The following is a 13,512-nucleotide window of genomic DNA, read 5'->3' as shown; positions in this document are numbered from 1 at the left end:
TAGGATCTGTATTTTGCTTTAAGAACATGGTGACCCAGAAGATAACACTCAACTATAATTGTTTTATTTTGTATCAGCTGTTAATACAAGTGCAATTCAACATTTGCTGATGGAATTGTTTCTATGTCATTATTTTCTAGACAACTATAGTACCAGCAGTGAGATGTTAAATGGATTTTTTCCAATTGTGGATGTATTTTTATTTTTTTCCTTTCATAAAGTAGAGAAAAATACTAGGAAGAAGTCAGCATTTTTAGGTAGACTATACTTTTTCCATTAAATTCATTCCTCCTAGAAAAAACTAAGTGAAACATTTTTATATATAATGTAAAAATGGACTTGTTCCAGGCAAGTTTCAGGTTGATCTAAGGCAGGATGATTTATGTGAAAATATTCTTGGCTGGGGTGGGAATGGAAGTTAGAGAAGTCTGAGTGAAAATTCAGATAGTTGTGTGTAGCTCATTGTGAATAGAAAGCTGTGAGTTTCTTCGTAGGTTCTTAGGGAACTTAAAAACTTTCAGGGGATGTGCATGCAGTTTTCATACTTATTTTAATAGATTATAAATTCTATATATCAAGTAGAGAAGTGGAAAGTAATAGAATGAACATTTATGGATGGAGTCTTTGATTATATTATAGCAATTCACTCAAGGTAAAAAATAGGTGTTCATATATTCTTTTTTTGACCACTAAGTGGAAAAATGAGTAGAAATTAAAATTTTAATACATGGACCCCAAATTCAGACGCAAATTATAAAATGATACAAACCTCTTTCAGAACTCACTACAAAGCACATGGTCAAATCGGCCAGTAATAGACTGGAGGAGAAAGTTTGTGATCATTAATCAGGAGGTACCTGGGCTCACTCAGGCCCACCCTCTCTCCTTCCTTCCCACCATCCCTTCCACAGAGGAACTGAGGCAGCTTAAATATATATAGGTAAATCAATAAACCCATGAAATGAATGAGGGTTTCCAAATGAAGGAAAAACAGGTCAGATACGATCCCCATGGAGTAAGGTAAGCATCACTTTTTAAATGATTGGAATTCCACTTGAAGTGCAACAGTGGCTGAAAGAAAGGTGGAGACACCACCATCATGATACTTCATGCCACTGGAAGATAAACATGTGCCAGTGACCCAGGGGAAGCACAGTCCCACCCAACATTACAACCTAAGATGGGTTTCTCCTGGGAGACTTCACAAAGAGAATGCTGGGCGGGCCAGTGGGTCGAACAAGCTTGCAAATGAATGGAAAGGAGGTGCTCTGTGTGACTCATCTTAAAACAGGTGTACTATGAACCACACAAACACGCACATCTGGAAAAAACATTCTCTAGAAAGGAGAATTATTTAGAGTGTTGAGGAGAAAGATGGTGCAAGAAAATGGAAGGCAGGAAGCTGTAGCAGGAGTTCTGGACACTGATCCTGTGACCCTTGGTTTAGTTATTTGGGCTGAGTGAGAAAAAAGGGTTCAGGTTGGAATATAAATGTTCTACTACTAGGAGTGAAGTGCTGGGAAGCAGACGTGGCTCAGGCACTTGGGTGCTTGCCTACCACATGGGAGGTCCTGGTTTGGTCCCCGGTTCGGTTCCTGGTGCCTCCTTAAAGTAAGATGAGCAGACAACGAACAGACACAGAGAGCAGACAGCAAGCACACACAACGGGAAAGAGACCAGAGAATTAAATAAATAAAATGGTGAGAAATAAAATAAGTCTTAAAAAAAAAGAGCAAAGCACTGTGGTCTACCTGCCTCTTAGGTTTAAACCCCAGGCTTAACTACGTTCTGAACAAGCAGCAATCTGAGGCTTATGCGAGCTGGAAGTCAGGCTGGGAGAAAGAGATGGGAATACAGGGCTCCTTTGGAACTGGGCTTGGCAACACAATTATCCTGTACCTAGTGCCACTAAGTTTTAGATTGTTAATGTCCCTGCCATTATCAATAAATTCTGTATAATTCTAAAAATGCTGTGACTAGAAATATTATTCATTATGAATTCTGAAACTTTTCACAAAATTGGGATTTTGAAATTTTATAAGAAGTAAAACCATTTAAAAAGGCAAAATCATATTTTGCAATAAGTGTCAGAGACTTGAGTTTTATTTTCATTGTTAATATTTGGGTATCAGAGTCATAATATGTACGACTGGGGAAGTGAACTGGGTGCTCTTTCTGAGGCGCCTCTCAGTTTTAATCTCTCTGATTTCCGTAAAAATGACTGACATGTGTTCCACTACTGACTTCGAATTTGCTGCATAACTTGAAAAGTGATTGCATATTGAGGCTGTCCAACATTTGTTTTTGTCGTTGTTCTTGCTATTATCAGGATTATGCAGGTAATTTTCGATTTTTCTGTGACTCATGCAAGTACCATATCATATAAAATGGTCAGAATTTATCCAGAATCTATCTTTCATATTCTAAAATGTTAAAAACCAAACCAAACAAAACAGGAAAATAACAGGAAATGGTTGAATAATAAGCATACTAGCTACTAGCATTCCTACTCTTGGGCAGGCATTGTGGAAGTTATTTTACAGGCATTAATAAACTCACAGTAATGCTGAAAGTTAGATGTAAGTTTCTCTGTTTTAAAGGTTACTCAACTTAAGTGAAAAACAAACAAGACAACTTGGCTGTGGTCGTCCAGATAATAAGTAGTAAGTTGGCATATCAAACTCAGTGTGGTTGATTCTAAGGTTTGAAAAGCATATTAGAATAAAAGCAAGTCAACATTTAGAAGTTAGGCAGAACTGGTTTTAGGAATTCAGAAATAATCTTCATAAGGATCTCCTATTAAAAATCAGTTTCTGATAGATGAAAGTCATAGACAAGAAAATTAGTGGATGGAAACAATAATTCTTACATTTATTTTGTGAGAACTAACAGCATTTTCCACTACTTAGCCATTTTTTTTTTTTTTGCGTGTAAAGGTTGCCATAAGACACTCTACAACAAGCAAGATTCTTAATAGTAATAGTTCTTAAAACAAAAATGTGATTCTGTGTTGTCTGAAAGGAGAGGAAGTCAGCATGCCCTGGACAGGGAAGAGGCCGTCAGGCCTCCAAACACGCCTGCAGTTAAGGCACTGCACATACCTAGTGGCATCTAACCCCAGCTTTTCAACTTTCCTGTAAGTCTGAAGTTATTTCAAAATAAAAAGTTTTTTTAAAAGGCTCTAATGCCATCATAGGAATAAAAAAAATTTTGATTCTTGAATTGGTGTCTTGACAAGAGCCATAAGAAGGCTTTCTGATGTTTTATTGGTGTGAACTAGTGAGCCACTGATCAATCTGTAATCAGATAGGGCAGGAGTAATATTACCACTTATTGATGAAGACATGAGCAATCACTAAGTTAAATAACAAAATTAAAAACATTTCCAGCCAGTAGAATTTAGGCCTTGTAGATCACTAATTCAGTTTTGCAACGAGCATATTTTTAATCTAGAGCTATTTTGACGCTCTTAGTGTATGACGTTTTTGATCACTGTAATTATGTTTTTAAACATTTTTCTATTATACCAGATGATGTAAGGCTTCAATTCCTTTAACAAATATTTTATATAAGTCATTTGTGAATGTGTTGTATCTTTTTAATATGTTAATTATTTAATAAATTATTCCCTAGAGAGGATCAATTGAACAAATTATAGGTATCTCAAAAAGTACACTTCCATTTATTATAGGAACATAAGATCTGAATTAAGATACTGTTGGAAATGTGATAACTCTACAAGCTGTAATAAAACTTTCCTTAGTTCATTTTTTTCCTTGAATAGTAATTGCTCTTATAAAAATATAAATTACCCATGTCCAAGTTATCTAATTTTTTTAAATCTTAGGGCTTTTCTTTGGTATCTTGATGTGTTTTACAAAAAGCTACTTCAATAGCAAATAAACATATGGTAAAATATCACAAATGTGAAAATTGTATCTAATTGTGTTTGACCAATGTGAAGATAGACTTTGGACTTTGGCAGAGGTTCTACTCATCTGACTAACTTTCTAACCATTACAGAAGCAATTAAATAAATAATCCCCATTTACTTCCTTCTACATTCAATTTTTTTCCAAGCTTAGATCAATGTTAACTCATAAAAGACTCAGGAAATTGTAAAGCTAAGAAATGACAAGGAAAATATAATAGAGCATGCCTAGAGATTTTGAATATTATAGACTCATGGAGAAGGGGCAGGGTGACACTTAGTAAAACCAACCACTTAGTATAACAATTCCTGTAACTGATAGATCTTTTCATTGTCTCTCATGCTCTCAGGCCTAACTACCCTCTGCAGCTAGCTTATGTTTTATAACATTTCATTAAATAATTACTTCCTTGCCTATAACCACAATTCCTTATCCCGTTCTTTCTCCCTTTTATTCCCCTGGCACAACTTCAGCATTAGTTAAACGGAACTATCTGATTTTCTCTGCTTTGGAGCAACTGAATGTGGATGGAGAAAGACATCCACCCAATGACTGGCTTCACTCTGAATTCATGACCACGGACGTCAGGTAGACCTTAGGAGTCCATTCTCTCTCAATCCCTAAACAATTACTTCGTATCTACTCTCCCAAAACCACCTCCCATCTCTGTCCCCCACTTCTTTCCTCCTACTTTATTGAGAAAATAGAAGTAACTAAAAGACGGCATTTACACATTCCCCATACGTTGGACACTGTGCTGTACACCCTGGATTGCTCTTCAGTGAGGGACTTGCTGCCCCAACTCTTGGAAGTTCTACTGACATTCAGCCTTTGGTCATCAGCCCCCTCAGGGATGCCTGTGCTAAAGAGCCACATCGCCAAGACTGTGCCCCTTCCTGGGGCAGCCCACAGCCAATCTGACCACCTACCCAACTCCAGATACCCCTGCCAGGCCTTCCAGCTTTCCAGCTCCTCCTCTGCTCAGATGAGGCATTGCTGGGTCGGCATCACAGCTTGAATTATCTCCCTGCCACACCTGCTTCTTTTCCCTCCCTTCCATCTGGGTTGATGCCAAGGGTAAGACTTACTAACCATCATCTCCACTAAACCTCACCTCAGAATCTGCTTCCTGAGGAAGTCAACCTGTGACTCCCCAACAATGGCGATGGACCGACCTGCATATGCCACCTCCATCTCATGGTGAATGAAGTGTCTGTGTTCCAGGCAAACACCCAGCTGTCTCTCCTGCATCATTAGGAGCACCCAAACAAACTGGTATATCACCAAAGGTAAAAAAAATAGGGAGAGAAAAAAATCATCTCTTGACCCCATTTTTCCCTCTAGGTACCACCTCATTTTTGATAACCACATTCTCTCATAAGCCTCTCAAATCAGGTTGTCTAGCACTCCACCAAAATGCTATTGTGAAGGTAAGTAATGAACGCCATGTTGCCAAAATTACTGATCGATTCCTCAGTCCTCATCTACTTGACCTTTAAACAATATTTGACAGTTGACCTTTCCCTCCTTCTGAAAATGATTTCTCCTACTTCACTGACCAATCCTCTTCACTTGTGTTACCTTATATTTCTCCTCGTTTCCCCAATATCTAAATACTGTAGGACTGTAGGTTTAGCACTTACGTCTTTTCTCATCACTCATTCCTAAGGTTATTTTCTCTAGCCTTTGGATTTAAAAATATCTAAACACTGAGGAATTCACAGATTATATTCCTGCCTGGACAACTTCCTTGAACTACAAACTCACACATATAACTGTTTACTTGGCATTTCCATAATACCTGGATGTCTAAAAGGCATTGCAACGTTAACATATTCCTAGTGGGTCTTCTGATTTTTACCCACCCACCTACTCTTCCCATATAATCCCCAGGGTAAATGATAATTCCATTCTTCCAGTTGTTAAGACCAAACTTTCAAAAGTCATGATTCCTAGTTTCTCTCACACCTCACATACTATTCATGAGCAAACCCACTTGATTCTGTTTCATCGTATATCTGGAAGTCAACAATTTCTAACCACATCTATGTTTCACCAGGTCAGCCTCACCTAGATTGTTGTGATAGTCCCTCAAGTAGGGTCCCCATCCTTCCTTTGCCACTTTCAGCTGATTCTCAGCACAAGAGCCACAGTGAGCATTAGAAGCAAGAACGTAAGCCCTGAGGGACCTTCCATCTCACTTGGAGGAAGAGTCAGGCTTACATTGGTCCAGAGGCCCTAGCATGTCTAGCCTTTGCTGCCTCTTTGATGTCATCATCTACCATGTGCTCCTTCTCTCACTCTCTTCTAACATACATGCTTCTCTGCTTTTTATCAGATTTACCAGATGTTCTGCTCGGGGCCATCACAATTGCTGTTTTCCCCAAAAGAACACTCTTTCCCCAGATGCAATCACTGCTTTTGACTTAACCTCCTTTAAGTCTTTATTAAATGTCCCTTCGTGGGGAAATCGCCCATGGATATCCTATCTAATACACCTGCTACCCCCTTCCCTAATGAATTCTCTCTTTGACACTTCTCTTCCAGCAAACCGTTATTTACTTGCCTATTACCTGTTTCCCCAGTGGAATGTCAGCTCTAGGACAGTAGGGAGTTTTGTCTGCATTATTCACTGAAATATCCCCAGACCCTCACCCTAACTGTGCTCTTTGCCTAGAATACTCCATCTTAGGTATTTGCAAGGATCCCTCCTATTTTTTCTGTTCTTGACTGGAATGTCACTTTGGCAGAGAGGACTTCCTTAGTAAGTAGATTCCTTTGCATCATCCCAGTTCCCATTCTCTCTATTCTGATTTCTTTTCCTTCATAATACTTATCACCACTTGACAAATTGCCTACTAACGGTTTCCTAAAATTTACTTACTGTATCCTGCAACCCATTAGAATGCAATCATCTCAAACATGTGCTTTGTTTTGTCGCTGCTTAGAATAATGACTAGTTCGGGAGGTATCCAATTAATAACCATCAATAAATGAACTAATAAAACCATTGCCTATATATCTTTAGTATTTAAGTATATTTGGGGAATTCTAGTTTTGAAAAAATTCGGAATGTTGACATATTTTATAAAATATTACACAGTTATGTCTTTTCCAAATTATACTGCTGTGAGATCCAAACTTCATAGTAAATACTGAACTTAGGTCTCTGAAACATATAGGCATTCAATTCTACTTTCACAGAATTTTCACTCAAGTTAAAATTTTTTTAATACGGTCATGTGTGTATCATTTCAATGTTTAGCTGAGAGGAAAGGTGGGTGATATGCCAATGTTTAAAAATGGACTTTTTTTTGTATGTAATGTTATAATACTGAAAATATTAAAGTTTACAGATGCAAGTATAATAATTAGAACACTTTTTTAAATGACACCTGAATATAGCCCCAGAAGTAAATCACATATATAGTAGTTTATATGACCAAATTCTGAAAACTGCTATCTATAGATGATCATAAAAAAAAATGACAAAATTTCTGAAAAAGAGAAAAATATCTAATGAGTTTACCTGAAACAATTTTAATACAAATACTGTAATTACATGAAATATTTTAAATATAAAAATGTTAACTTAGTAACTAAGTAGATAATATTTACATTATATTTTAAAATATTGCCATGGAAAATAAGTTGTTAGGAAACAAAAAAAGGCCTAGAGTTCAAATTCTAGTATCACTATATTATCTGGGTCACTATGCTTTTCTTCCCAACTAACATAATTAGATATATGTTATAACTTTTAAAAATTATCTTGTATATAAAAATAATCTAGCCATATACCTGGCCCAAAGTAAAATCTTTGTATATATTTTTTCTCTCCCCTCCCCCTAAAAATTTGAGAGATGTTATATCAACTTTTAATGGAAGATTCTCAAACTGTAATCTTTGGGGACCATCTACAAAGTTATACAAATTAAGAGGAGATATGACACCCATTAAGTAGAAGAAGGAGGCAGCCATTCGGAGAACGGTGGAGCTTAAAAACTTAGGTAACCTGTGTCAGTCTCCATCTCAGCTTCCTTACCTGGAAAACGATGAGGATAAAACGCTATCTCACCAAATTTTACAAGACTTAAATATAATAATGTACATGCCATAGTTAATATACCACATGACACAATGAATAGAAAGTTATTGTTATCATTGTTATTATTAATGTGATAAAGACCATTGACATGGGCATCAGGAGACATTAATTCTGATTGTAACTCTTTTACTAATTAGCTATGTAATTTGTGGCAAAAGTTTAATTTTCCCATGTTTGCTTCTTCACTGATAAATCAGGGATTTGGGCCTCTCGAGAAATTCAGTGTGGAGTTGCAAGAATAAGATAGCAATCAGCAGTGGATCTAAGGTAAATTGAAGAGAGCATGTCTCACACATATGCAATTACATCCGTTTAAGAAACATTGTGCTGGCCAAAGGAAACTCTCCATGGTCAGATTTAGCCTAAAGCAGGACAGCTTTCCAGGCTGAACTAGGCTAACTCTAAAATGCTAAGCATTCCATGATTTTAACTCTCAGTCTATATGATTCTAACTCCAGTCTGTTTTCAACATTTAATTATATAATCTGGAAAGACTATTCCTAATACCTATTACTAAAATGAGTAAACAAATGAAATATTTTATACTTTCATACGTGTATTTTGATAATCAACGTGATAAACAGAAATAGGAATACAGCATTGTTTATTAGAATAAAAATGTATGCCAGTTATTTATAGAGCTACATTTTTCTGTGGTTGTATACTGACCAATCCAAGGAAAAGGAACCTAAAAAAAATGATGCTGAAATGAATATTGCCCTACTCCAGTTGTGAAAATATGTCATAGTTATCTTCTAAATTACACGTTAGGAGACTTTCTATTCAAATCATCATCATGGGTTGTATTTTAAAGCGTAGTATCTGGCAAACGCAGACACTGTTTGTAATATAAAGGAAAACAGCTTTTTTATATCCATCTATTCCCACAGACTCAGCTGCAGTCTTTGTCGTGTAGGTGGTAATAAAGAGGGATGATTCCAAGGTTGCACTTTTTGGGAAACGGCAGGTCATTAGACGTGATTTTGGCTTCTGGTGCACAACAGAGAAGGCTAATTGAAATAACACCTCCTGGCCGCCAGATGGTGCTGTGAAATTTGGGGAAGTAGAGCAGAAGTTAACCTACACTGAAAAGTCGGCTCCTCTATTTTGAGTGGACGGAGGGGAGGGCGGCTCTGATTAATCCTAAGGATCACATTTCTTCCTCGCCCTCGCGGGTCTAGGTCACGACCCTCTGTCCCAGGCAGCGGCGCCGCTGCTCGCTGGGGGAGCGCTGTCGGGGCTCCCGTGAGCCGCCCTCCTGGCCACCAGTCCACTGTCCAGGCAGTGTGCAGCACCCCTCGCCCCTGTCCAGGGCAGCCCTTCCAGACTGTGCAGTTATTTCATTCCCACACATCTAAGGAGAAAGGATGACCAGTGAACAGATTCATAATCTATTTCATTAAGCCTGGGCATTAAATTATGCTTTTCAGCCTGAGCACTACACATTTTAGGAAAGCAGTAGATTTTCCCTCCCCAAGTCTAAGCCAGGCCCAAGTGGCAGGAGAATCCCGGGGAGGTCTCTTGATCTTCACCTTGGGTATACTGTTTTCCATAACTAGCTAAGACGTGTGCTTGAGTGTTTTGCACTGCCAAATTTGTTTTCAACTGCTGTGTGTATTGCAGAGCACTTAGAACAGTCTTGGCTCCCACATCAAATATTTTAAGATGTAAATTGCTTGCTTCCTTGAGTCCCCTCAGCTCATTTGCTGTTGTATAGTTAATTCAAGCACTACAGATTTGCATTTTTTTTCCTTCACAAGCTTGAACCTCAACAGTTCTGAATAATTCACACCCTCTTTAATTAAAAAAATCTCAGGAAGCTGCTTTATTTCATAACTCAAATGAACAGTGATCAGTTTTCAACCATCTTAGGTTAGCTTTCAGCTAAAACCCTTTAGTCTATCTTCTCCCGACCCCAACCCCTGTCTTTGGACCAGTGATATCTTTCAGAGTATTCAATTATTTCAGGTAGCTTTCATTTGTGGTCTTCCTTTAGGCTGAACTGATAGTAAAAGTAGTCTGGATAATTCTCAGATTTCAGGGAAGATTCAGTTTATTGTGTGCAACAGTTCACATCGTGGGCAGCATGTCAAAGGTAAGGAATAAAATAAAGCAAGTTATTCCAGGTCAGAACCCATATCATTGGCTGGCGTAGCCCCTACACCAGGCGTGGAGCAGTTGTGTTGTGTTGCGTTGTGTAAACCAGGCCTGGGCAAGACAGAGACTCTCAGCAAACGGCCGCTTTAACGCTTGCCTGGCACCAAGGGTCCAAAAATGCAGGGGAGAAGATCCCCCTTGACAGGTCCCTCAGAGAGGCCACCTGCTCAAGGGAGGGTGGGTGGCAGCTCTGTACACCTCTCCTTGTGACAGGTAAGGGACCAAAGGCAGCAGTTCCTGGGGGGAGCCCGCCTGCTGGGAAACTCGCATGCCTTTCTCTGCAGTGGAGATGCCCGAGTGCTAAGCGTTCATGGACTCCAGGGGCATGGGGGTGGATGGGAGGGGGTGCTGGCAGGGAGAAACCGCTGTGTCCTGGCAGGCAGTGGGGATTGGTTAAGATTTAGCATCTCCTGGTTGCCTGCAGGCTCTTGTCACCTGCATGCAAATAAGCACAAACGGGGACATCACAAACACCTGCAGACAAACCAGAGTGGAGACAGGACAGACACCTGCGCACAAATGAGAGGGACACATAAGCACCTGCACACAAACGAGAGGGACACATAAGCACCTGCACACAAACGAGAGCAGAAAGGGAAGGGGCCGGGTGAGGGCCGAGAGATGTCCCCTGAGTAGGTCCTTGACTCCCTAACACCAGGTTTCTAACCATTATTGGTTGAATGAATGAATGAATGTACATTTAAAGAGCAGTGTACAGATTGAACTGCTTAAATCTCAAGCACTTTTCTCCTTATGTATGATTGTCTCCATGAAACTAAATACTAGTTTTTAAAAAGGCAGACTGCACATGTAAATCATTTATTGAAAAGTTTACTTTTGTGAAGAAAAGTTCTGTCAATTACCTGAGGAAACCTTCAGAGAATGAAACCGAGTTTCACCTTAAACATCAGTCCAGTAGTCTTTGGATTTCGTTTCTGCTTTTCAGTTGCTCCATCTCTTTTGCACAGGACTACAAGAAGATAGTTCCCAGAAATTTTGCAGGGCCGATGCATCTACTTGGGAACCATATGTCTTTCTGTAAATTAGCTATGGCACATGCCCTCCTGCTACAGGGCATTCCACATCGTCTAGTCCAAGAGTAGGGAGAGATTTTTTCTGTATAGGGCCAGGAGTAAATATTTGAGGATATGCAGGTCAAAAGGAACATTTGAAGGTATTATGTAGTTGCTTTCACATAATTTTCCCACGTCATGAAATTTTATTCTTTTGAATGTTTTAGCTATTTTAAAAGGTAAAAACATCATACTTAGCTTGTGACCTGCAAAAACCAGATTTGGGCCATACCCTGCCAGTCCCTGGTCTATTCTGCTAAAAATCGGAAGGGTAGAAAGCTTGTAGATAATATTTGACTGTTAGAGTCAATGACCTTTCTGAAGGACCTACTAAAATCAGTAGGGTATTTGTAAAGTATAAGAGCTTAATGTCTAGAATTGAGAGACGTGGATTTGAATGGTCTCTTCCATTTACTAGCCATGTGGCTTGGGCAAGCTTCTTTAAGCCTCAGTTTTCTCACTCATGAAACAGGAATTATAATATCTACCTCAAAAGAATTATCAGGGATGGTGCTTGAAATTTATTCCACAATGCATCTTGGTTTAGAGTGAACCTCACTAAATGTGAGCTATTATTTCAGATGAAGAGGTAGCATATACCTCCTTATATCCAGTGACTCACCAGGCTTGAGTGATGAGCTGAGTTTAGATTAAGGAAAAAGAAAGCCATTCTATGTTCTTGAATAGAGAATATAGAACCAGTTAATAGTTCTCAGAATATTGTGATTCTTTTAGCAGCTTATAATTCAAATGTCATCTCAAACCAAACCTTTAAATGACGTGGAGATTGGAGGCATGATAATGATGCTGATATTTATTGAGCACTCAGTACCTGTAAAACCAGGTATGAAGGGCTTTACATGTATTTTTCTACTTAATCCTCCCAAAAATACCCTAAACTAAAAAGTAGGAATTCAGATTTTTCTAATATTTTATTTATTTTGTTAATGAGGAAACTGAGGCTCAAGGAACTTATGTACGTTGCCCAATGTCACCCAATTAGCAAGCAAAAGAGGTAGAATCCACACAGGATGTATAATTCCAGAGTACAAAATCAGAAATTTTGATCGTGGGGATAGAGGTCATTTATAAATTTTTTGAGTCATGAATGAGGCTAGTCAGATAACAAAGTGATGAAAATAAATGGGTACTAGGAGATAAAGGGGAAATGTAAGGTATTAATTCACTTACGTAATGAACTTGAAGACCTATTATGTATATGGAGCTGTAGTAGTTTGCTGAGGATATAAGAGCAATAACACATGGTCCCTGAGTCAAGAAGCTCATTAGTTCACTCACTCACTCATTCAACAAATACGAATTAAGTACCTGCTATGCGCGAGGTATTATAGACTCGCAGGAAACAGCAATGAAAAATGCTGAATCTGCCTTTCAAAAAAATTATTTTTAATTTGTTTTGTTTCATTTTGTTTTCAGAGTATATTCCTGGGAATTCTGTATTTTCCCCGACTATAATTTCCTTTTCTTTTACAATTTCTGCCTGGCTACCATAAAAAACCTTATAAGTTCTTAATTTTATTATGATGTTTTTTTGCTTCTGGCCATAAAATCACAACATTCCTAGGTAATCATAATTGTCATTTTAACATGATATTATGTCATCTTTTTCTCCTTTTGCTTGTTTCATTGACTAAGTTAGATATTCAAGACCCATATTAAATTGAGAAATTGAGACATTTTTTGTTACTTTAATGGAAATGCCTCAGGTATGTCTCTATTAAGCATGATAATACAGTATGAAATATGGTAATTTTTGTTTCAAATTAGAATTTATGAAATTAAGAACTTCACTAAATATTTATATTTCACTAAACTGTTTTTTATAGTTAAATATAAAAGTTACACGATTAATTCATTGGCTTTTCAGCATCTGATAAATCATATTTTAATGGATCTATTTCTGTGCTGTATTATATTACTAGATTTCTTAATGTTAACTCCCTTTTTGGATTCTTATAAACTTCAGAGGCTGGAAGCTACATCAAGAAAGTTGTATACTTCTATTATCTTTTGCAAGTTTCTTCTCAATTTTCTGAGTGTTTTCTTTGTTTATCCTGCCATTAAGACATAATGGTTCACAATTTTCATATTTCCATTATTGATAAAATCTTTCATCACTATGAAATTACTAACTCCTTCCTTACTTAGGCTTTCTCTCTTATTATTTCCTTTGTCAGTTGCCACCGTTTCTCCCCCACTTATTCCACGACACTCACACGTG

At 38.0% G+C, this 13,512-nt stretch overlaps 1 protein-coding gene and 1 pseudogene across 2 annotated transcripts in view; one reads left to right on the top strand and one right to left on the bottom strand.

Moving 5' to 3' along the window:
- CNTN5 (contactin 5) overlaps positions 1–13,512 on the bottom strand; it is a 1,236,361-nt gene that overhangs the window by 397,624 nt on the left and 825,225 nt on the right. The gene's annotated exons all lie outside the window — the stretch shown is intronic.
- LOC111759324 (U6atac minor spliceosomal RNA) lies at positions 3,008–3,127 on the top strand (annotated as a pseudogene).

This window comes from Dasypus novemcinctus, chromosome 27 (genome assembly GCF_030445035.2).
Source record: "Dasypus novemcinctus isolate mDasNov1 chromosome 27, mDasNov1.1.hap2, whole genome shotgun sequence".
Lineage (NCBI taxonomy): Eukaryota > Metazoa > Chordata > Mammalia > Cingulata > Dasypodidae > Dasypus > Dasypus novemcinctus.
This window is presented reverse-complemented; position numbering and strand designations above follow the sequence as displayed.